At 46.3% G+C, this 25,662-nt stretch overlaps 1 protein-coding gene across 1 annotated transcript in view; it reads left to right on the plus strand.

Moving 5' to 3' along the window:
- Positions 1–25,662, plus strand: part of IGLON5 (IgLON family member 5) — a 384,710-nt gene that overhangs the window by 139,293 nt on the left and 219,755 nt on the right. The gene's annotated exons all lie outside the window — the stretch shown is intronic.

Raw genomic sequence — 25,662 nt, forward strand, 5'->3', positions numbered from 1 at the left:
CCCGCGGCAAACCATCCATGGAGGTGGGGGGGAGGGGAGACCTCGCTAAATGTCACTTCTCCTTCTTCAATTTTTGAAAATCATTTTCGTGAAATAAGAAAAAAAGATAAAGCTCGAAAACCCAATATTAGCTCCGAGGCTTTGGTTGGGCGACCTGCCATAAAACCGGAGCACTCTACCGGTGGCTTTGGGGGTGGCAGAGGTAGAACGTTCAAGATACAAGACTCCAAAATGAGCACCCAATGACTATCCGAAACGTACACCTCATCCTGATTCTTCCAAGATTACCAAAATGACACAACCCCTTCTTTGCCCAATGCCCAACATCTTGAAGGTTGATTCGTTGACCAACTCAAGTTTCTCTTCGAGGGTTAGGCGTGTTTGGGTGCAGCCAATGGTCTTTCCAAGAAAGGGGGCATTATTTTAAGTTGGTGCTCTCCAGGTCAATAGGTAAGAGCCGAGAACCCCAGGATTTCATCACTATTTAGCTCTTTTCAGTGGTCGCTTGATAATATATCATGTTATTTTTTGAGGATGCAGCTTTTCCATGCAGTCTCTCGCACCTCTGCTGACATAACGTGAGAAGAAACACTATTTTGTATTGTCAGGTCTTGCTATGTAGTAGTAAGTCACCGTGCCTGATGCTGCCCCCACCTTCCTGCAGTTAGTGCTGCCTGAGGCGAGAGGCTCAGCTCGCATCTCATGTCTGATGCACCCTTGGCTCTTTTAAAGGAGTATTCCGATCTGGTGGATGGTGGATGATGGGTCCAAGCTCTTGAATCACCATAATGATGACAATGCTGTGTTCCCTCCTCTGGTTCCCGATATTTTAGTGCTCGATATGGGGAGGTTTTGCAGTTGCTCTTAAGATGGTCGGACAAGGGACACTTTGAAGTGAATCCAGTACTGACCAAGCATTGTGGACCTTTCATTCTCTAGAATGATGGGAGATCCAGAGTCCGACCCAACCACTGGAGTTTTGTAAATAAAAGTGGGGTGTCCAAAATAGAAAGCCCCTTTTAGCTACATACAAACAATGAGACCCTTCCAAGTTGATAAGATCCCTCTCCCTGACTGCAAGGGGCAGTATTTTGAGGTTTGTACAAAGGCTTTAAGAGCACCCAAGAACATTCTAAATAGTCCACATACATTTGAGGAGGATGACTATGACGCCAAACTCACATGTTCATGAGGCCACAGAGAATCAAGGGACCCCATACTGCTACTCCCAAAGTTATGGAGGTACTTGGTACTTATCTCCTGGAGCTGTGCATTAGGGGCAATTCCAGACATAACTTTACTTAGTGTCCTCAAAGATGCCCCTGAATGCCAGTGCAGATACCCCGGGGTCCCTGCAGGGGCTCCCAGAGATGTGACTTGTGCCCTAGTGTTATGGCGATACATGAAGTTATCACACGGCAGGAGGCTGCGGCCTCACCCTCTCCCCATCGGGGGACGGCGGCAGCGCTGGGCATCCTCATTAAATTTTGAGTATATTAAAACACAGAAAAGTAATATAATCAGCGCTCACTTTGCCTCCGAATCTGCAAATGTGACTGTGAATCGTATCTCAGCCCGGAGACGATTTTACTGCAATAAAGAGCCACAATCTGCTCAAAGGCCTTTAAAAGTATTAGAGTTTATTACAGCTTCATAATTCTACCCCGCAGCAAAGAGGAGAGGAGAGAGGAGGAGAGGACAGGGCACCAGGCAAGAGGAGGAGAGGACAGGTCACCAGGGGAGAGGAGGAGAGGACAGGGCACCAGGCAAGAGGAGGAGAGGACAGTTCACCAGGGGAGAGGAGGAGAGGACAGGTCACCAGGGGAGAGGAGGAGAGGACAGGTCACCAGGGGAGAGGAGGAGAGGACAGGTCACCAGGGGAGAGGAGGAGAGGACAGGGCACCAGGGGAGAGGAGGAGAGGACAGGTCACCAGGGGAGAGGAGGAGAGGACAGGGCACCAGGGGAGAGGAGGAGAGGACAGGTCACCAGGGGAGAGGAGGACAAGCCACAGGAGGAGGGGAGGACAAGCCACAGGGGAAGAGGAGGACAAGCCACAGGAGGAGAGGAGGACAAGCCACAGGGGAAGAGGAGGACAAGCCACAGGAGGAGAGGAGGACAAGCCACAGGGGAAGAGGAGGACAAGCCACAGGAGGAGAGAACAGGGCACCAGGCAAGAGGAGGAGAGGACAGGTCACCAGGGGAGAGGAGGACAAGCCACAGGAGGAGAGGAGGACAAGCCACGGGGGGAGAGGAGGACAAGCCACGGGGGGAGAGGAGGACAAGCCATAGAAGGAGAGGAGGACAAGCCACAGGAGGAGAGGAGGACAAGCCACAGGAGGAGAGGAGGACAAGCCACAGGGAAAGAGGAGGACAAGCCACAGGAGGAGAGGAGGACAAGCCATGGGGGGAAAGGAGGACAAGCCACAGGGGAAGAGGAGGACAAGCCACAGGAGGAGAGTAGGACAAGCCACAGGGGAAGAGGAGGACAAGCCACAGGAGGAGAGGAGGACAAGCCACAGGGGAAGAGGAGGACAAGCCACAGGAGGAGAGAACAGGGCACCAGGCAAGAGGAGGAGAGGACAGGTCACCAGGGGAGAGGAGGACAAGCCACAGGAGGAGAGGAGGACAAGCCACAGGAGGAGAGGAGGACAAGCCACAGGAGGAGAGGAGGACAAGCCATGGGGGGAAAGGAGGACAAGCCACAGGGGAAGAGGAGGACAAGCCACGGGGGGAGAGGAGGACAAGCCACAGGAGGAGAGGAGGACAAGCCACAGGGGAAGAGGAGGACAAGCCACAGGAGGAGAGGAGGACAAGCCACAGGGGAAGAGGAGGACAAGCCACAGGAGGAGAGGAGGACAAGCCATGGGGGGAGAGGAGGACAAGCCACGGGGGAAGAGGAGGACAAGCCACAGGAGGAGAGGAGGACAAGCCACAGGGGAAGAGGAGGACAAGCCACAGGAGGAGAGAACAGGGCACCAGGCAAGAGGAGGAGAGGACAGGTCACCAGGGGAGAGGAGGACAAGCCACAGGAGGAGAGGAGGACATGCCACGGGGGGAAAGGAGGACAAGCCACGGGGGGAGAGGAGGACAAGCCATAGAAGGAGAGGAGGACAAGCCACAGGAGGAGAGGAGGACAAGCCACAGGAGGAGAGGAGGACAAGCCATGGGGGGAAAGGAGGACAAGCCACAGGGGAAGAGGACAAGCCACAGGGGGAGAGGAGGACAAGCCACAGGAGGAGAGGAGGACAAGCCACAGGGAAAGAGGAGGACAAGCCACAGGAGGAGAGGAGGACAAGCCACAGGAGGAGAGGAGGACAAGCCCTGGGGGGAGAGGAGGACAAGCCATAGAAGGAGAGGAGGACAAGCCACAGGAGGAGAGGAGGACAAGCCACAGGGGAAGAGGAGGACAAGCCACAGGAGGAGAGGAGGACAAGCCATGGGGGGAGAGGAGGACAAGCCACAGGGGAAGAGGAGGACAAGCCACGGGGGGAGAGGAGGACAAGCCACAGGAGGAGAGGAGGACAAGCCACAGGGGAAGAGGAGGACAAGCCACAGGAGGAGAGGAGGACAAGCCACGGGGGGAGAGGAGGACAAGCCACAGGGGAAGAGGAGGACAAGCCACGGCGGGAGAGGAGGACAAGCCACAGGAGGAGAGGAGAACAAGCCACGGGTGGAGAGGAGGACAAGCCATAGAAGGAGAGGAGGACAAGCCACAGGAGAAGAGGAGGACAAGCCACAGGAGGAGAGGAGGACAAGCCACAGGGGAAGAGGAGGACAAGCCACAGGAGGAGAGGAGGACAAGCCACGGGGGGAGAGGAGGACAAGCCACAGGGGAAGAGGAGGACAATCCATAGAAGGAGAGGAGGACATGCCATGGGGGGAGAGGAGGACAAGCCACTGGAGGAGAGGAGAGCCTGCTGGCGGAGAGGAGGACAAGCCACAGGAGGAGAGGAGGACTATCCACAGGAGAAGAGGAGAACAAGCCACAGGAGAAGAGAGAACAAGCCACAGGAGGAGAGGAGGTCAAGCCACAGGAGGAGAGGAGGACAAGCCACAGGGGGAGAGGAGGACAAGCCACAGGAGGAGAGGAGGACAAGCCACAGGAGAAGAGGAGAACAAGCCACAGGAGGAGAGGAGAACAAGCCACAGGAGGAGAAAAGGTCAAGCCAAAGGAGAGAGGAGAACAAGCCACAGGAGGAGAGGAGAACAAGCCACAGGAGAAGAGGAGAACAAGCCACAGGAGGAGAGGAGAACAAGCCACAGGAAGAGAGGAGAACAAGCCACTGGAGGAGAGGAGAACAAGCCACAGGAGGAGAGGAGAACAAGCCACAGGAGGAGAGAAGAACAAGCCACAGGAGGAGAGGAGAACAAGCCACAGGAGGAGAGGAGAACAAGCCACGGGGGGAGAGGAGGACAAGCCACAGGAGGAGAGGAGGACAAGCCACAGGAGAAGAGGAGAACAAGCCACAGGAGGAGAGGAGAACAAGCCACAGGAGGAGAGGAGAACAAGCCACAGGAGGAGAGGAGAACAAGCCACAGGAGGAGAGGAGAACAAGCCACAGGAGGAGGGGAGGACAAGCCACAGGAGGAGAGGAGGACAAGCCACAGGAGAAGAGGAGAACAAGCCACAGGAGCAGAGAACAGGCCATGGAGAGATGAGAGGCCACAAAGAGAAGAGGATAGGTTACGAAGAGAAGAGAATAGGCCACCAAGAGATGAGGATAGGGCAGACCATAGGTTAAAAGAAGAGTATAGGCCACCAAGAGGAAGCCATCGGTAGAGAGGACAGGCTGCCGATAGAAAGGAGAGGACAAAACACCAGAAGAAGGGGAAGGACAGGCTACTGGGGCAGAGGACAGGCCACTAAGAGGAAAGAGGAGAGGATAGGCCAACAAGAATTGAAGCCTGCCAAGAGGAGAGATAGGCCGCTGGGGGAAAGGACAGTCTAGTCCACCAAGAGTAGAGGGCAGGCCACCAAGAGGAGAGGGCAGGCCACCAAGAGGAGAGGGCAGGCCACCAAGAGGAGAGGGCAGGCCAACAAGAATAGAGGAAAGGCTGCCAAGAGGAGAGATAGGCCTCTGGGGAAAGGAGAGTATAGGCCACCAAGAGGAGAGGGCAGGCCACAAGAGGAGAGGGCAGCCACAAGAGGAGAGGGCAGGCCACCTAGAGGAGAGGGCAGGCCACCACATGAGGTGATACTATATTGTCAGTTATAGATGTAGATACATCAGCTTGATCACACATGATGAGATAAAATACATCAGACTGGTAGACAGTATAACACAAAAAAATTAGATACAGCAAATAAAATGAAATATTTCACATGATAACATTGGATACATCCTATTGCTACACAGCATCAGAAATGATAGGATTAGATACAGCAGCTGATTTGCACAGTATCACCGCAGAGCGGCTTGGATACACGCAGCATTTCATTGTCTATATATCTATAGATACACGTTAATCCAGAACCTTAAAGGGACGGGCACCTGCAGGAGCGATGTGCTGCAGCAGGCGCAGTATATGGAGCCCCCCCCCCCCCTATACCTGCCGCGTGATATGAAAGACGAGCCGCTTCCTTTCTTCTGAATTGTGGACATAACATTACAGAGCGATTCTTTTGGCTATAATTAGGAAGATCAGACGGAATCTGGAATGAGGGGATAAATAATTAGCATTCTCTGTACAATGGCTGTTAGTGAGGGGGGCCGCCTCTCAGCCCGCTTTGTTGTTGCCTAGATAGCTGCCTAATTCTGTAGATCAACCAATTTACCGCTCAGCCGACGCTATTGGAGGAAAAGCAGCAGATTAATAATAAAGAGTCCCAGAGCTGCGCTCCTTAACGCAGATACATTATGTATATAATGTATCCACACTAACAGCTACAGAATGACCCCCCATATAGAGATGACATTGTGTGACGCATCAGATACTGTCATGTTTTATGATCTCTTGTAGTAATCTCCTGAGCTCCTCCTAGTGGTGGCTGTATATACAGTATGTAGTAATCTCCTGAGCTCCTCCTAGTGGTGGCTGTATATACAGTATGTAGTAATCTCCGGAGCTCCCCCTAGTGGTGATGTATATACAGTATGTAGTAATCTCCTGAGCTCCCCCTAGTGGTGGCTGTATATACAGTATGTAGTAATCTCCTGAGCTTCCCCTAGTGGTGGTGTATATACAGTATGTAGTAATCTCCTGAGCTCCTCCTAGTGGTGGCTGTATATACAGTATTTAGTAATCTCCGGAGCTCCCCCCAGTGGTGGCTGTATATACAGTATGTAGTAATCTCCTGTGCTCCCCCTAGTGGTGGCTGTATATACAGTATGTAGTAATCTCCTGAGCTCCCCCTAGTGGTGGCTGTATATACAGTATATAGTAATCTCCTGAGCTCCCTCTAGTGGTGGCTATATATACAGTATGTAGTAATCTCCGGAGCTCCCCCCAGTGGTGGCTGTATATACAGTATGTAGTAATCTCCTGTGCTCCCCCTAGTGGTGGCTGTAAATACAGTATGTAGTAATCTCCTGAGCTCCCCCTAGTGATGGCTGTATATACAGTATATAGTAATCTCCTGAGCTCCTCCTAGTGGTGGCTGTATATACAGTATGTAGTAATCTCCTGAGCTCCTCCTAGTGGTGGCTGTATATACAGTATGTAGTAATCTCCTGAGCTCCCCCTAGTGGTGGCTGTATATACAGTATGTAGTAATCTCCTGAGCTCCTCCTAGTGGTTGCTGTATATACAGTATGTAGTAATCTCCTGAGCTCCTCCTAGTGGTGGCTGTATATACAGTATGTAGTAATCTCCTGAGCTCCCCCTAGTGGTGACTTTATATTCAGTATGTAGTAATCTCCTGAGCTTCCTCTAGTGGTGGCTGTATATACAGTATGTAGTAATCTCCTGACCTCCTAGTGGTGGCTGTATATACAGTATGTAGTAATCTCCTGAGCTCCCCCAAGTGGTGGCTGTATATACAGTTTGTAGTAATCTCCTGAGCTCCCCCTAGTGGTGGCTATATATACAGTATGTAGTAATCTCCTGAGCTCCCCCTAGTGGTGGCTGTATATATAGTGTGTAGTAATCTCCTGAGCTCCCCCTAGTGGTGGTGTATATACATTATGTAGTAATCTCCTGAGCTCCTCCTAGTGGTGGCTGTATATACAGTATGTAGTAATCTCCTGAACTCCCCCTAGTGGTGGCTGTATATACAGTATGTAGTAATCTCCTGAGCTCCCCCTAGTGGTGGCTGTATATACAGTATGTAGTAATCTCCTGAGCTCACCCTAGTGGTGGCTGTATATACAGTATGTAGTAATCTCCTGACCTCCCCCAAGTGGTGGCTCTATATACAGTATGTAGTAATCTCCTGAGCTCTTCCTAGTGGTGGTTGTATATACAGTATGTAGTAATCTCCTGAGCTCCCCCTAGTGGTGGTGCATATACAGTATGTAGTAATCTCCTGAGCTCCCCCTAGTGGTGGCTGTATATATAGTGTGTAGTAATCTCCTTAGCTCCCCCTATTGCTGACTGTATATACAGAATATAGCAATCTCATAAGGATAGACTTTTAATTTTTCATTCTATGCAGAGGATTTGGAGTTTTTTTATCAAGAAAATGTCACATTGACATAAAACATATATAACTAATGGTTACATTATTTCTCCATTCACTAAAATACCAGACCAGTAGAAGGGCAACTCCTGCAGATATGATTAGCATTGCCGCAGGAATAATTGTGTGGCTGCAAGTGTCCTGACTAGTATGACTAATGGGCCCATGTATCTAAGCCTTCAGCTGCTGTTTCTGAATCCTGTTATGTGTGATACAGTCTATACTGAGCTTATGACTCGCCTGTATATGTAATACTGTCTAGGAATCTTATGTATCTAAGCCCTCCCAGTGTGATACTGTCTTATATACTTTTGTATCTAATCCTGCCATGTGTAAAACTTTTTCATGATCTAAATGTATCTAAGCTCAACATGTGTGATACTGTCTTTTGAGCCAGTGATACTATAACACTGGGACAATCTCTCTACACACATGGGGGGTCATTTATCTTAGTCTGATGCGCCTTTTTACGTGTATTTTAGTGACTTTTTGAGCACAATTTGCGCAATTTTTTGCGCCGTGTTCCTGGTTTGCTCCTAATTTGCCTTTGTATTTCTCCTGCTTCCAGATGTTTTCGCCTTATTTAACGTTGATTTGCGCCTATATGGGTGAAAATAATTGCGCAATAATACGCCATCCTGACGGGGATTAGGAAAGGTAATGAAGGGATTTGCGCAAAAAAATCTTTATTTGACAAAGACAAAGAAAAATCAGTGCAAAAAATAGACTCACAAAGGGCACAAAAAAGAGCTCAGAGAAGGGGGAAATAAGATAAATGACCCCCATGATGCTGATGTATTGTATCTCTGAGATTCTTGGATATAATTATTTATATATATGCTTCCAGCTCCTTAATATTTATAAGCAGAGATAATTGTAGGATATGAAGGATTATTGTGGAGGAGATTTATATAACAGGGACAGAAGTCTATAGGAAGTCATCGCAGGGCAGAGAGTCGGGATTCCTCCCCTTCTTCCTTTTTCTCCCCTTCTTCCTCTCCATCATCATTACTGCCAGATTATATTTAGATGGAGGTGCGAGGAACATTAGACATATCATCTGGTGTCCTCCTCCTGCTCCATCTTCTTCAACTTTTTCTTCCTCCTCTTCTTCTGTTTAATCTCCTTCTTTTCTTCTTGATTCTCCTTTTATATGTATTGTATGTTTCCTCTTCTTCTTCCTTGTTTCCTCCTCTTAGTATTCCTGTTTTTCTTCTGTCTTCTCCTATCTTTCTTCATTCTCTCCTTCCTTTTCTTCCCTCTTCATCTTCTTCCTCTTCTGCTTCTCGTCTTCTTCTTCTTTCTTGTTTCCTTCCTTCTCTTCCTACACTTGGTGTTCGTATTGTTCCTCATTTGTTTCTTCCTTTCCTTCTTCCTTCTTTCCTTTGTACTCTTTCTCCTCTTAGTTTTCTTCTTCTTCATTAGTTCCTTTTCTTCCTATACTTTGTATCATACCTCATGTGTTTCCTCCTTTTCTTCTTTCTTGTTTCCTTTCTACTCTTCCTCCTCTTAGTTTTCTCCGTCTTCATGTCTTCCTTTTCATATTCCTTGTTTCCTTCTCTTCCTACACTTGGTGTTCATATTGTTCCTCATTTGTTTCTTCTTTTCCTTCTTCCTTGTTTCCTCTCTGCTCTTCCTCCTCTTTGTATTCCTGTTTTTCTTCTGTCTCTTCCTATCTTTCTTCATTCTCTCTTTCCCTTTCTTCCCCCTCTTCATCTTCTTGTTCCTCTTCTGCTTCTCATCTTCTTGTTCTTCCTTGTTTCCTTCCTTCTCTTCCTACACTAGGTGTTCATATTGTTCCTCATTTGTTTCTTCTTTTCCTTCTTCCTTGTTTCCTTTCTACTCTTTCTCCTCTTAGTTTTCTCCTTCTTCATGTCTTCCATTCCTTCTTCCTTGTATCTTCCTTCCCTTCCTGTACTTTGTCTTCGTATTGTTCCTCATTTGTTTTCTCTTTTCCTTCTTCCTTGTTTCCTTTCTACTCTTTCTCCTCTTAGTTTTCTCCTTCTTCATGTCTTCCATTCCTTCTTCCTTGTATCTTCCTTCCCTTCCTGTACTTCGTCTTCGTATTGTTCCTCATTTGTTTCTTCTTTTCCTTCTTCCTTGTTTCCTTTCTACTCTTTCTCCTCTTAGTTTCCTTCTTCCTTGTTTCCTTCCCTGTCTTCCTCCTCTTCATCTTCTTCCTCATTCATCTGCTTGCTTCATTATTGCCTTCATTGATAAATGACTGTATCATCTGTTGTATCTCTGATCCTTCCTTCATTCCTCTGATCATTCTATAACATTGATTCTTTGTTTCCTCATTCATTTACATGAGGTATCACATTGTTTGGTCATCATTCATCTCTCCATTCATCTGACTTTTCCTTGATTCTTTTAATGAATAATAATCCCATCGATTTATTTCTTCATTCGATAATTCATTGACACAACTTCTTCTTATCTCCCTGATCATTCCGTTTTTATCCGGTCATTCATCTGACTGTTCCTCTCTCCCTTCATTCATCTAACTTTTCCTTTCCTTCCTTCATTCATTGCAGCACTTACCCATTCATTCATTTTTTGCGCTTTCATTCATCTTTTAATACTTCAATGTAATCATTTTTTGGGCCTTTCTTCATTCGCTTCCTCTAAAATGAGTTATAAAACCTGCCGGGTCACTAATTATCCGGGTAATTGGAGCCTGTGTGACCTCGTGTTAATTTGGGTCTTTTTTGTAAGTTTTTTCCTCATTCTCCTAATTCTCTGTTTCATTCACTTTGCCGATAAATGAAAAGTACAAACAATTCCCGCTCCCTCCTCCTCCTCCTCCTTCCAAATACGAGCAACTTGAAAGTCTTCATGACGGCGGCTGATTGGCGATTTGTGATGGAATTAATTCAATTAAAAATAACTTTATCCTAAACGACAGACGAGGAGACGGGATGTGACTGACAAAGGGGTCCGGGCTAATTGAGTATTTAGAGAAAGTCTCAAAGTAATTAGCTGAGATTAGGGGAAAGGAATCCGAGGATATAGAGGCAGCGATGGAGAAGGTGGAGCCGGCAGATGTGTAGAGTGTCAGCTCTTCTGCCTAGGAGATCCCATTAGTGAACTTGTATCCATTCACACTCATCACTTGTATCCATTCCAGAACTGAATGAGTCTCCCTACCACCCCCTCCCTTATATCCCGGCACCCGCTCCCCTCCGTTATCCTGGTACCCCTCCCCTCCGTTATCCCAGTACCCCTCCCCTCCGTTATCCTGGTACCCCCTCCCTTATATCCTGGTACCCCCTCCCTTATATCCCGGTACCCCCTCCCCTCTGTTATCCTGTTATCCCCTCCCGTATGTCCCGGCACCCCCTCCCCTCCAATATCCCGGTACCCCTCCCTTATATCCCGGGACCCCCTCCCTTATATCCTGGTACCCCCTCCCTTATATCCCGGTACCCCCTCCCCTCTGTTATTCTGGTACCCCCTCCCTTATGTCCAGGCACCCCCTCCCTTATATACCGGTACCCCCTCCCTTATATCCTGGTACCCCCTCCCTTATATACCGGTACCCCCTCCCTTATGTCCCGGCACCCCCTCCCTTATATCCTGGTACCCCCTCCCTTATATCCTGGTACCCCCTCCCTTATGTCCCGGCACCCCCTCCCCTCGGTTATCCCGGCACCCCCTCCCCTCCGTTATCCCGGTACCCCCTCCCTCTCATCTCCATATGGCCTGCGCCGAGCCCTTGTCCCTCTGTGGCTCTGTTTTTTTTTAGCTTTCCTCCTGGATCGCCCCCTCCCCTATTTGCCTGCTCCCCCAGGCCCGTGGAGAGTGCAGGGGGACGCTCCATTAAGCAGTAATTGAAGTGCTGACGTGAGTCTGGAGCTGGATGAGGATGGCACCGCACTCACCCGAGGGGCAAGAAGAGACTGGGGGGGGGGGGCTTATACAAAAATACCCAGAATCACAGGGACACAGAGCCTTTAATGCTCCCGTGTTAACCCTTTATCCACCACGGCACCGTCTAAGGCAACAGAGCATTAATCCATCATCTTAACATCACTCCGATTCCATCTTGTATTTGCTTTTCCCGCTCCATCGATCACCGTCCTTTGTCACTTGATTACTTTAAAGGGAGTGAGTGGGGTCTACAATCTCTCCAAATCCAGCACTAGAGCAGCGCAGGGGGGTGTGAGAGGAGCAGGGACACTGCGGAGCGATGAGACAATGCAGAGATAACCAATGACTTATAGACAAACAAATCAGCTGGCAAGTGCACTGGGGGCGGGACTCAATTACATGTTTTGCATAAAGACAGCTGGAAGTGTTTCAGTCTACAAGGAATCATCAACTTTCAACCTGTGTCTGATACAAATGCAGAAGATGGGATCTGCCCCCGGTGCACTTAGTATTGGAGGCGGGCTTCAATTTCCTACAACCAATCACAGGCACTCAAGCTTCACTCTGGAATCATCATCTCTGTAGCCATAAATGACATTTTTAGCCTCAGTCTGTCACAGCTATCTGGAAAGGTCCAGTCACAGCTCTCTCACTGGCCTGGGAGACATTTTAAGATATTCTGGATTTCTTTATTTTTTAATTTTGCTACATTTTTGTAACATTTTGTAAAAATTTTGTAACAATTTGCCTTCAGAGAAAGCAGATCGAGTTGTATCATTTTTGTATCATCTTTTGTTCAAAGTAGAAACATAACTGATGCAAACGTGAATAAATAATCACATTTTTATGGATATTCAAAATCCACCTTCAAGTGCACTGGGGGCGGGACTGATTGAAAAGATTTGACGATAGATTTGACTACAGGCAGTCACCATTACTCCAGATGGAATCATCTTCACCCCTTTTAGCCATAACTGACCCCTTTTAGCCATCATTTTATCTGCCAGCGTCAAATGCTGCAAATGGACTCCGCCCCCAGTGCACTTGAGGGCTGATTTGCATAGCCACAAAAAGAAGAATATCTTTACATCGCTTCATCGGATTGTGGCGATAAATGTCTCTTTCTACTCGTATAGAAGGTTTCTACATGGCTCTACTATAGGAGTGGGTCAAAATTTTTAGAATAGGTTGGGATATTTTGGAAAATATTGTAATATTTGACCTTTTTTCTAAATATTTTTTTGATAAAAATTGCCCCAGAGAACAGACAGGGTTAATAATCAGTAGAGATTGACACGTTTTGCCAATCGCTTTGCAGTTTCAGGCGTGAATTGCGCGGCTAATAAGCATTCGGCTCCCGAAGATTCGGCAGGGGGAGGGGGAGGGGGGGTGTAGATAATTTGTGACTTGGCTGAACGCTCCTAATGTGTAACAGATTCAATGTACAATGTTCATATTTAATAGTCTTAAGTGGTTAACACGTCTCCTAATACACTTTCACACTCGCTACATTCGACACGCCGCTTAGCGGGAAACGGATAAATGACAGCCAGCGCGCGGTTAAAAAATTTTAAGGAACAAAAAAAAAAAATTTTGCAATAAATTGAAGGATTCTGGGTAATTGCTGATAATCTCCAGGCTGGATTTCATCTCAGTCCCCGATATGAGACGAATGGCTAATGGGCGAGGGGAAATATTAGCGATATTAGGGCGAGAGGAGAGAGGCGCCAAGAGAAGATCATCTGGAGATTTTCACGAATTAGCAGATTCCGAGATTCCGGAAAATGAGCGGTGGCGTCAATCCTCGGAGGTGTTACGGTGGTTAATTGTGGAGAATGGGGACTACAGATGGCGTGAGGTGAGGAGGATTATGGGTAATTAGTAGAGATGAGCGAGCACTAAAATGCTCGGGTGCTCGTTATTCGAGACAAACTTTTCCTGATGCTCGAGTGCTCGTCTCGAATAACGAGCCCCATTGAAGTCAATGGGAGACCCGAGCATTTTTCAAAGGGACCATGGTTCGGGAATAAAATGTGTTATTTAATTGAAAAAGAATGTCTTCTGATAAGTTAGCAGATGTATGCAAACATCTGCAATCTATTCTTCACTGTTCCGTGCGTATATTATCTCCCGACAAGTTAGCAGATGTGAAGAACAGTGAAGAATAGAATAAAAACAGTGAACACAGGATCATTTAAGTGAAAAACACAGTGAAGAATAGATTACAGATGTTCTGCACATCTGCTTACTTGTCGGGAGAGGAGATACGCTGTCCCGGGATCCGCTCCTCTTCTTCCACTGAAGTCTCCCCGATGTCTCCCTGGTGCCCGATGTCTCCCTGGTGCCCGATGTCTGCCTGCTGCCCGATGTCTCCGTGGTGCCCGATGTCTCCCTGCTGCGCGCGATGTCTCCCTGCTGCGCGCGATGTCTCCCTGCTGCGCCCGATGTGTCTCTGCTGCGCCAGATGTGTCTCTGCTGCGCCCGATGTGTCTCTGCTGCGCCAGATGTGTCTCTGCTGTGCCCGATGTCTCCCTGCTGCGCCCGATATCTCCCTGCTGTGCGATGTCTCCCTGCTGCCGTTCCGCGCGTATCTTCCGACAAGTAAGCAGATGTGCCGAACATCTGTAATCTATTCTTCACTGTGTTGTTCACTTAAATGATCCTGTGTTCACTGTGTTCACTGTTTTTATTCTATTCTTCATTGTTCTTCACTGTGTTTGTTTAATTAAATGCTCGATCTCGAGCAGGGGAAATACTCGTCCGAGCAACGAGCCGTTTCGAGTACCTTAATACTCGAACGAGCATCAAGCTCGGACGAGTATACTCGCTCATCTCTAGTAATTAGTTAGATTATCGACCTGGCGTGTAGATGTGGAGGCCATTTTGAATTGAAGAGGTCAAGAAAGGCTAAAGGTCGAGGGAACAGAGAAAAAGGAGCGTCCAGCACTATGGTCAGAACCGTAGTAAATTTTTCATGGGTCAAGTTGTTGGGGTGTCCTACCCAACTACCAGGTTAGAAGTAGTGATGAGTGGATCCGAACCTGCTGTGTCCAGGCAAGTTCGGCTCACACTGATTGCAGGTGATTTGGGGTTAGTGTACGGGTTCTGTATGCGAACCCAAACCAAAACAGAACCTTAAGGTTTGGGTTAGGACCTGAACCTTAACGGGTCCTCTTTCCCTAGTTAGGGAACATCCCGAAATAGTGGGTCGCAGTACAATGAGTCGGACTAGTAGATAACCCCAACTTTTTCAATTGATTAGTACTTGTCATAACGATAGCTTAACCATCTGCCCAGAACTTCTGTGTTCCTCTGCTGTGCAGGGATAAAAACTCGAAAAAATCTAGTTTTAATATTTCCCTTACCTTCTGTAACCACTAGGGGGAGCTCAGGAGCTTACTGCATACTGTTAAGCCATAGAGGTCATTGAACAGTAGTTAAGCCTCTCTTGAGCTCCCTCTGGTGGATCCTGCAGGTATTTCTTTGTCTCTGCAGAAATGTATCAGATATAAGGATATAATGAAGCATTAAATATTATGAAATTGTGTCTCATAGAAGAGCCTCATGGGTTAATACCCGATTATTTCCCAAATCTTTTATGTGATTCACGTCCTGAGCAGTGGATCCTGCATCTGCATAAAGTCGCCCCCCCCCCCTATCCCGCGTCTCAAGCATCTCCCGTGTAATGTAAAACTGACAAGAATTTTTCTCACTCGACAAACAAAGCAAAAGCCGTACAATAAATTGGCCTAGATTTTCCATCACCGCTTCCCGATGCGAGCGCCGATCCTGCAAGGAGCCATAAAAATAGTACGGAGTAGAAGTTACCCGTCATGTCACATGTATCCAGAGAGTCTGTGACAACTTTCTGACTCAGCTCCGCACCTGCAATATAGCGGAGGACACCTAAGACTTCCTAGAGGATGTCAAACCATAAAATCCCAGCATGCACTGCTCCACGCCGGGAGCTACAGATACAATACAGGCAGGAATCTACTTATAGAGCAATTACATCAGTGACACATCACCTATAGGGGGCAGTATTATAGTAGTTATATTCCTATACATAGGGGGCAGTATTATAGTAGTTATATTCTTGTACATAGGGGGCAGTATTATAGTAGTTATATTCCTGTACATAGGGGACAGTATTATAGTAGTTATATTCTTGTACATAGGGGGCAGTATTATAGTAGTTATATTCCTGTACATAGGGGGCAGGATTATAGTAGTTATATTCTTGTACATAGGGGGCAGTACTATAGTAGTTATATTCTTGTACATAGGGAGCAGTATTATAGTAGTTATATTCTTGTACATAGGGGGCAGTATTATAGTAGTTATATTCTTGTACATAGGGGGCAGTATTATAGTAGTTATATTCTTGTACATAGGGGGCAGTATTATAGTAGTTATATTCTTGTACATAGGGGGCAGTATTATAGTAGTTATATTCTTGTACATAGGGGGCAGTATTATAGTAGTTATATTCCTGTACATAGGGGGCAGTATTATAGTAGTTATATTCCTGTACATAGGGGGCAGTATTATAGTAGTTATATTCTTGTACATAGGGGGCAGTATTATAGTAGTTATATTCCTGTACATAGGGTCAGTATTATAGTAGTTATATTCTTGTACATAGGGGGCAGTATTATAGTAGTTATATTCCTGTACATAGGGGGCAGTATTATAGTAGTTATATTCTTGTACATAGGGAGCAGTATTATAGTAGTTATATTCTTGTACATAGGGGGCAGTATTATAGTAGTTATATTCTTGTACATAGGGGGCAGTATTATAGTAGTTATATTCTTGTACATAGGGGGCAGTATTATAGTAGTTATATTCTTGTACATAGGGGGCAGTATTATAGTAGTTATATCCTGTACATAGGGGGCAGTATTATAGTAGTTATATTCTTGTACATAGGGGCAGTATTATAGTAGTTATATTCTTGTACATAGGGGGCAGTATTATAGTAGTTATATTCCTGTACATAGGGGGCAGTATTATAGTAGTTATATTCCTGTACATAGGGGCAGTATTATAGTAGTTATATTCTTGTACATAGGGGGCAGTATTATAGTAGTTATATTCCTGTACATAGGGGGCAGTATTATAGTAGTTATATTCTTGTACATAGGGGCAGTATTATAGTAGTTATATTCTTGTACATAGGGGGCAGTATTATAGAAGTTATATTCCTGTACATAGGGGGCAGTATTATAGTAGTTATATTCCTGTACATAGGGGGCAGTATTATAGTAGTTATATTCTTGTACATAGGGGCAGTATTATAGTAGTTATATTCTTGTACATAGGGGGCAGTATTATAGTAGTTATATTCCTGTACATAGGGGGCAGTATTATAGTAGTTATATTCCTGTACATAGGGGGCAGTATTATAGTAGTTATATTCCTGTACATGGGGCAGTATTGTAGTAGTTATATTCCTGTACATAGGAGACAGTATTATAGTAGTTATATTCTTGTACATAGGGGACAGTATTATAGTAGTTATATTCTTGTACATAGGAGGCAGTATTATAGTAGTTATATTCTTGTACATAGGGGGCAGTATTATAGTAGTTATATTCTTGTACATAGGGGGCAGTATTATAGTAGTTATATTCTTGTACATAGGAGGCAGTATTATAGTAGTTATATTCTTGTACATAGGGGCAGTATTATAGTAGTTATATTCTTGTACATAGGGGGGCAGTATTATAGTAGTTATATTCCTGTACATAGGGGGCAGTATTATAGTAGTTATATTCCTGTACATAGGGGACAGTATTATAGTAGTTATATTCCAGTACATAGGGGGCAGTATTATAGTAGTTATATTCCTGTACATAGGGGGCAGTATTATAGTAGTTATATTCTTGTACATAGGGGGCAGTATTATAGTAGTTATATTCCTGTACATAGGGGACAGTATTATAGAAGTTATATTCCTGTACATAGGGGGCAGTATTATAGTAGTTATATTCTTGTACATAGGGGCAGTATCATAGTAGTTATATTCCTGTACATAGGGTGCAGTATTATAGTAGTTATATTCCTGTACATAGGGGGCAGTATTATAGTAGTTATATTCTTGTACATAGGGAGCAGTATTATAGTAGTTATATTCTTGTACATAGGGGCAGTATTATAGTAGTTATATTCTTGTACATAGGGGGCAGTATTATAGTAGTTATATTCCTGTACATAGGGGGCAGTATTATAGTAGTTATATACCTGTACATAGGGGGCAGTATTATAGTAGTTATATCCTGTACATAGGGGCAGTATTATAGTAGTTATATTCTTGTACATAGGGGGCAGTATTATAGTAGTTATATTCCTGTACATAGGGGGCAGTATTATAGTAGTTATATTCTTGTACATAGGGAGCAGTATTATAGTAGTTATATTCTTGTACATAGGGGCAGTATTATAGTAGTTATATTCTTGTACATAGGGGGCAGTATTATAGTAGTTATATTCCTGTACATAGGGGGCAGTAGTATAGTAGTTATATACCTGTACATAGGGGCAGTATTATAGTAGTTATATTCCTGTACATAGGGGGCAGTAGTATAGTAGCTATATTCTTGTACATAGGGGCAGTATTATAGTAGTTATATTCCTGTACATAGGGGGCAGTATTATAGTAGTTATATTCTTGTACATAGGGGGCAGTATTATAGTAGTTATATTCCTGTACATAGGGGGCAGTATTATAGTAGTTATATTCTTGTACATAGGGGGCAGTATTATAGTAGTTATATTCTTGTACATAGGGGGCAGTATTATAGTAGTTATATTCCTGTACATAGGGGGCAGTATTATAGTAGTTATATTCCTGTACATAGGGGGGCAGTATTATAGTAGTTATATTCTTGTACATAGGAGGCAGTATTATAGTAGTTATATTCCTGTACATAGGGGGCAGTATTATAGTAGTTATATTCCTGTACATAGGGGGTAGTATTATAGTAGTTATATTCTTGTACATAGGGGGCAGTATTATAGTAGTTATATTCCTGTACATAGGGGGTAGTATTATAGTAGTTATATTCTTGTACATAGGGGGCAGTATTATAGTAGTTATATTCCTGTACATAGGGGGTAGTATTATAGTAGTTATATTCTTGTACATAGGGGGTAGTATTATAGTAGTTATATTCTTGTACATAGGGGGCAGTATTATAGTAGTTATATTCTTGTACATAGGGGGCAGTATTATAGTAGTTATATTCCTGTACATAGGGGGCAGTATTATAGTAGTTATATACTTGTACATAGGGGGCAGTATTATAGTAGTTATATTCTTGTACATAGGGGGCAGTATTATAGTAGTTATATACTTGTACATAGGGGGCAGTATTATAGTAGTTATATTCTTGTACATAGGGGGCAGTATTATAGTAGTTATATTCTTGTACATAGGGGGCAGTATTATAGTAGTTATATTCTTGTACATAGGGGAAAGTATTATAGTAGTTATATTCCTGTACATAGGGGGCAGTATTATAGTAGTTATAGTCTTGTACATAGGGGGCAGTATTATAGTAGTTATATTCTTGTACATAGGGAGCAGTATTATAGTAGTTATAGTCTTGTACATAGGGAGCAGTATTATAGTAGTTATATTCCTGTACATAGGGGGCAGTATTATAGTAGTTATATTCTTGTACATAGGGGGCAGTATTATAGTAGTTATATTCCTGTACATAGGGGGCAGTATTATAGTAGTTATATACTTGTACATAGGAGGCAGTATTATAGTAGTTATATATTATATTTCCCCCTGATATAATAATGTGATAATCTCTTTGCTTTGTGGTAATTATGTATTCGGTCCCTCTCTTTGTTCCGTTCCCCTCTGTAATGTGCTGATGGATGATTCTCTATATTTGAGTGACATCATGACCGGGATTTGAACCCCCGTCCACCTGTGAAAGATTAAAGATATTTTCACCTCACTTGAATTGGAGACATAAAAAGTTCAATCCTCAAAGTAACAATTATATTATATATTCCTGATGTTCCGGCGCTCATAACCATTTCTGCTTTTTCATCAGCTGAAGCCTGAAATGACTCAAATTTCTCCATTAGTGAGAATCCATCGGCTGCAGACGCCTGGACCGGAGATTTCCAAATATATTGTTGGAGTCTAAATACCATAAAACTACAAGTGTGTCGTAACGGTCTGTGCAGTAATTGGGGGTACTTTCAATAGGGGTGCAGTTATTAGGGGTACAGTCATTGGGGGTGCAGTCATTGGGGGTGCAGTCATTGGGGGTGCAGTCATTGTCTATACAGTCATTAGGGGTGCATTCTTTAGGGGTTCAGTAATTAGGGGTGCAGTCGTTGAAGGTATAGTCATTGGGGTTCAGTCATTGGGGGTGCAGTAATTGGGGGTACAGTTATTGGGGGTGCAGTCATTAGGGGTACAGTTATTGGGGGTACAGTCATTGGGGGTACAGTCAATGGGGTGCAGTCATTTGGGTTGCATATCGCAGCATTAGATTTGATACGACTGTGAGCAGTGCTGCAGCATTACATGTGATATGACTGTGAGCAGTGCTGCAGCATTACATGTGATACGACTGTGAGCAGTGCTGCAGCATTACATGTGATATGACTGTGAGCAGTGCTGCCGCATTACATGTGATATGACTGTGAGCAGTGCTGCAGCATTACATGTGATATGACTGTGAGCAGTGCTGCAGCATTACATGTGATATGACTGTGAGCAGTGCTGCAGCATTACATGTGATATGACTGTGAGCAGTGCTGCAGCATTACATGTGATATGACTGTGAGCAGCGCTGCAGCATTACATGTGATATGACTGTAAGCAGCGCTGCAGCATTACATGTGATATGACTGTGAGCAGCGCTGCAGCATTACATGTGATATGACTGTGAGCAGCGCTGTAGCATTAGATGTGATATGACTGTGAGCAGTGCTGCAGCATTACATGTGATATGACTGTGAGCAGCGCTGCAGCATTACATGTCATATGACTGTGAGCAGCGCTGCAGCATTACATGTGATATGACTGTGAGCAGTGCTGCAGCATTACATGTGATATGACTGTGAGCAGCGCTGTAGCATTACATGTGATATGACTGTGAGCAGCGCTGCAGCATTACATGTGATATGACTGTGAGCAGTGCTGCAGCATTAGATGTGATATGACTGTGAGCAGTGCTGCAGCATTACATGTGATATGACTGTGAGCAGTGCTGCAGCATTACATGTGATATGACTGTGAGCAGTGCTGCAGCATTACATGTGATATGACTGTGAGCAGTGCTGCAGCATTAGATGTGATATGACTGTGAGCAGTGCTGCAGCATTACATGTGATATGACTGTGAGCAGTGCTGCAGCATTAGATGTGATATGACTGTGAGCAGTGCTGCAGCATTACATGTGATATGACTGTGAGCAGTGCTGCAGCATTAGATGTGATATGACTGTGAGCAGTGCTGCAGCATTACATGTGATATGACTGTGAGCAGTGCTGCAGCATTACATGTGATATGACTGTGAGCAGCGCTGCAGCATTACATGTGATATGACTGTGAGCAGCGCTGCAGCATTACATGTGATATGACTGTGAGCAGCGCTGCAGCATTGGATGTGATATGACTGTGATCAGCGCTGCAGCATTACATGTGATATGACTGTGGGCAGTGCTGCAGCATTAGATGTGATATGACTGTGAGCAGCGCTGCAGCATTGGATGTGATATGACTGTGAGCAGCGCTGCAGCATTACATGTGATATGACTGTGAGCACCGTCCAGGGGGAGGGGGGGGGGGCTACACCTTGCACTCGGTAAGACGCCATTTAGTCTTGATGCAGCTCAGTTAACAAGCGTAGAGAGTGGGGATTAATGGATTTCTGCTCTGTTTGATGCTGTAACTTTATAGCCGGCTCCATCGCTCCTTCATCCCTTCCCACTTTGATACGAGAACCAATTTTTGTCACTCATTACTGCGGTCAATGAAGATTCCTCCGCAGAAGAAAGACAGGAGAGAAAACACCGACGTTCATTTTTTTAAAAATAATAAATTATTACAGTGTCCCTTCCTCTAAAATTCCTCTATTTAGGATTTCAGCCCCGGCCGGACATTTATTATTTACTTTTATAATTTAATTGGATTTTCAATGCTGGAGGTTAATGTTTGGCGCGGCGTTAATATTACAGCAGACGATTCTTTGCGTTTTCCGCCGGTTCTTTGATGTAAATAATTGAGGGGAATCTTTTGGTTATGTGTTTTGCTGTAACGAGGCGCATTGGGGGGTCACCTATCTATAGCGGCGGAGGGGCACAGCCGTCATTTATCATGTTCCTGCTGCCAAAGTTTTAGAAAAGTCACAAAGCAGTGGAAGTAGGAATGTAGCAATTACTGAAGGTGATGCATTTGTTACAATGTTGCAACTGCAGGCCACTCCCACTTCCTCTTTATTCTATTGAGTACAAACCGATCCAGTACAAGAAACAACCTGAGGGGCCTAAACCAGTGCAGCACCCGGTATTAACCTGATCCAGGGCACCCAGGAACCCGTGCAGCACCCTGTAATAACCTGATCTAGGCGACCCAGAAACCCGTGCAGCACCCTGTAATAACCTGATCTAGGCGACCCAGAAACCCGTGCAGCACCCTGTAATAACCTGAACCAGGGCACCCAGGAACCCGTGCAGCACCCTGTAATAACCTGATCTAGGCGACCCAGAAACCCGTGCAGCACCCTGTAATAACCTGACCCAGGGCACCCAGGAATCTGCACAGCATCCTGTAATATGCTGAGCCAGTGCACTCAGGAACCCGTGCAGCACCCTGTAATAACGTGATACAGTGCACCCATGATCCTGTGCAGCACCCTATAATAACCTGAGCCTGTGTACCCAGGAACCTGTGCAGCAGCAATAATTCTCATATAATTGCAGGATTTCCAGTAGTGAATGTTGAGATATTAAAAGACAAACATTGGGGCACATTAACTTACCCGTCCTGCGATCCCTGAAAGTGCATTGTCCGTGTATAATGCGCTGTGCGGGGAGTCACTAAGATTATGCGCCCGATATCCTGCATGAGTCGCTTCCCCGCTCAGGTCCCTGGAGTTCACCTTCTTCTTCCTGGTGCATGTAAGTGCATTGTCCGTGTATAATGCGCTGTGCGGGGAGTCACTAAGATCGTGCGCCCGATATCCTGCATGTGTCGCTTCCCCGCTCAGGTCCCCGGAGTTCACCTTCTTTTTCCTGGTGCATGTAAGTGCATTGTCCGTGTATAATGCGCTGTGCGGGGAGTCACTAAGATCCTGCGCCGGATATCCTGCATGTGTCGCTTCCCCGCTCAGGTCCCCGGAGTTCACCTTCTTCTTCCTGGTGCATGTAAGTGCATTGTCCGTGTATAATGCGCTGTGCGGGGAGTCACTAAGATTATGCGCCCGATATCCTGCATGAGTCGCTTCCCCGCTCAGGTCCCTGGAGTTCACCTTCTTCTTCCTGGTGCATGTAAGTGCATTGTCCGTGTATAATGCGCTGTGCGGGGAGTCACTAAGATTATGCGCCCGATATCCTGCATGTGTCGCTTCCCCGCTCAGGTCCCCGGAGTTCACCTTCTTTTTCCTGGTGCATGTAAGTGCATTGTCCGTGTATAATGCGCTGTGCGGGGAGTCACTAAGATCCTGCGCCGGATATCCTGCATGTGTCGCTTCCCCGCTCAGGTCCCCGGAGTTCACCTTCTTCTTCCTGGTGCATGTAAGTGCATTGTCCGTGTATAATGCGCTGTGCGGGGAGTCACTAAGATCCTGCGCCCGATATCCTGCATGTGTCGCTTCCCCGCTCAGGTCCCTGGAGTTCACCTTCTTCTTCCTAGGTCATGTAAGTGCATTGTCGGTGTATAATGCGCTGTGCGGGGAGTCACTAAGATCCTGTGCCCGATATCCTGCATGTGTCACTTCCCCGCTCAGGTCCCCGGAGTTCACCTTCTTCTTCCTAGGTCATGTAAGTGCATTGTCTTGCAGCACAATTTTAAAGTTTAATCCCGCGGTTTGTGTAAAAGCTGGTGCAGACTGTTGGTAGGATATTCACTGTCACTCAGAGGTGTGGCTTTCCAGCCTTTGGAGTTGGTCAATGCAGAGAGCTAATAGCACAGCAGTGTGAGAACATGTTCAAAATATGAGTTCACTTTCCACATTCATCCTTCGTCATCTTACAACATGTTCAGAGGATTAATAGTAGATGTGCTCCGTGATACCAACCCGCAAGATCTGTTATATTAGGTTTTAGATACTGAGGATATGACAGGGCAGGCACCAGGTCCGCGATCCGAACAGAACCTAAGTGCTCAGCTTGTACATTGTTGGAGTCTCAGGCATTTTGTGTCCTAGCGATATTTTTTTCTGGTTTTATGATCAAATATTCATAGAAATATATAGAATTACATTTCTATGTTTTGCAGGAAACATTTAAAGGGATTTCACGGAAGAGCGACCCATGAGAATGTAGAAGGGGCCGGGGAGATGGGTAGCGCTGAGCGCAGGTAGTCCTCTTGTAAAGCCTTGGCTGGGATTTGGGTTGATTTGCATTAGTATTGGGCCGGGGGCTTATTGTCACGATTTCCTATTGTTTCTGAATGTAGGGCAGAGGGGGAGAGAAGACACCAGAATACAGAGGGCGCCATTCATAACACGAGGGATGCAACGCTCGGCTGGTGATGCAACGTTATGTATTGATGTGAGCGGCTCGTCTGCATTATTAACTATGGATTATTCTCCGTCTGGCGGAATAAGACATGGAGATATGGGGTCAGCGCTGAGGACAATGTGTGACGGGTGGGGGGGGTTGTTAGAACGAGAGAGGAACATTCAGGTGCGCGCAAGACGACGGGGAAGGAGGACGACGCAGAAAAGAGCCACGAGGCTGCGGCTGAGATAAAACCATTTCATTTCCACCGTGATTGGCTTTAAAGAAAAAAAAATGATCTGCTCCGCCGAGCAGCAAATCAATAGCAGGACTTTATCTGCTGTGTCCTGCGGGCTGAGGAATCTCAAGGAGGATAGCGGGAACATCATAGAGGGGCGGACAGGACCTGCAAGGATAGCCAGGGACTGGGGCAGGAGGAGAGCACCACCACAGCAAGAATAGCCAGGGACTGGGGCAGGAGGAGAGGACCACCACAGCAAGGATAGCCAGGGACTGGGGCAGGAGGAGAGGAGCACTACAGCAAGGATAGCCAGGGACTGGGGCAGGAACAGAGCAGCACTACAGCAAAGATAGCCAGGGACTAGGGCAGGAGAAGAGCAGCACTACAGCAAGGATAGCCAGGGACTAGGGCAGGAGCAGAGCACCACTACAGCAAGGATAGCCAGGGACTGGGGCAGGAGCAGAGCAGCACTACAGCAAGGATAGCCAGGGACTGGGGCAGGAGGAGAGCAGCACTACAGCAAGGATAGCCAGGGACTGGGGCAGGAACAGAGCAGCACTACAGCAAAGATAGCCAGGGACTAGGGCAGGAGCAGAGCACCACCACAGCAAGGATAGCCAGGGACTGGGGCAGGAACAGAGCATCACTATAGCAAGGATAGCCAGGGACTGGGGCAGGAGCAGAGCATCACTACAGCAAGGATAGCCAGGGACTGAGCCAGGGGCAGAGCACCACCACAGCAAGGATAGCCAGGGACTAGGGCAGGAACAGAGCAGCACTACAGCAAAGATAGCCAGGGACTAGGGTAGGAGCAGAGCACCACCACAGCAAGGATAGCCAGGGACTGGGGCAGGAACAGAGCATCACTATAGCAAGGATAGCCAGGGACTGGGGCAGGAGCAGAGCATCACTACAGCAAGGATAGCCAGGGACTGAGCCAGGGGCAGAGCACCACCACAGCAAGGATAGCCAGGGACTGGGGCAGGAACAGAGCATCACTATAGCAAGGATAGCCAGGGACTGGGGCAGGAGCAGAGCACCACTACAGCAAGGATAGCCAGGGACTGGGGCAGGAGCAGAGCAGCACTACAGCAAGGATAGCCAGGGACTAGGGCAGGAGCAGAGCAGCACTACAACAAGGATAGCCAGGGACTGGGGCAGGAGCAGAGCACCGCTACAGCAAGGATAGCCAGGGACTGGGGCAGGAGTAGAGGACCACCACAGCAAGGA

This window comes from Engystomops pustulosus, chromosome 6, assembly GCF_040894005.1.
Source record: "Engystomops pustulosus chromosome 6, aEngPut4.maternal, whole genome shotgun sequence".
NCBI classification, from domain to species: Eukaryota; Metazoa; Chordata; class Amphibia; order Anura; family Leptodactylidae; genus Engystomops; species Engystomops pustulosus.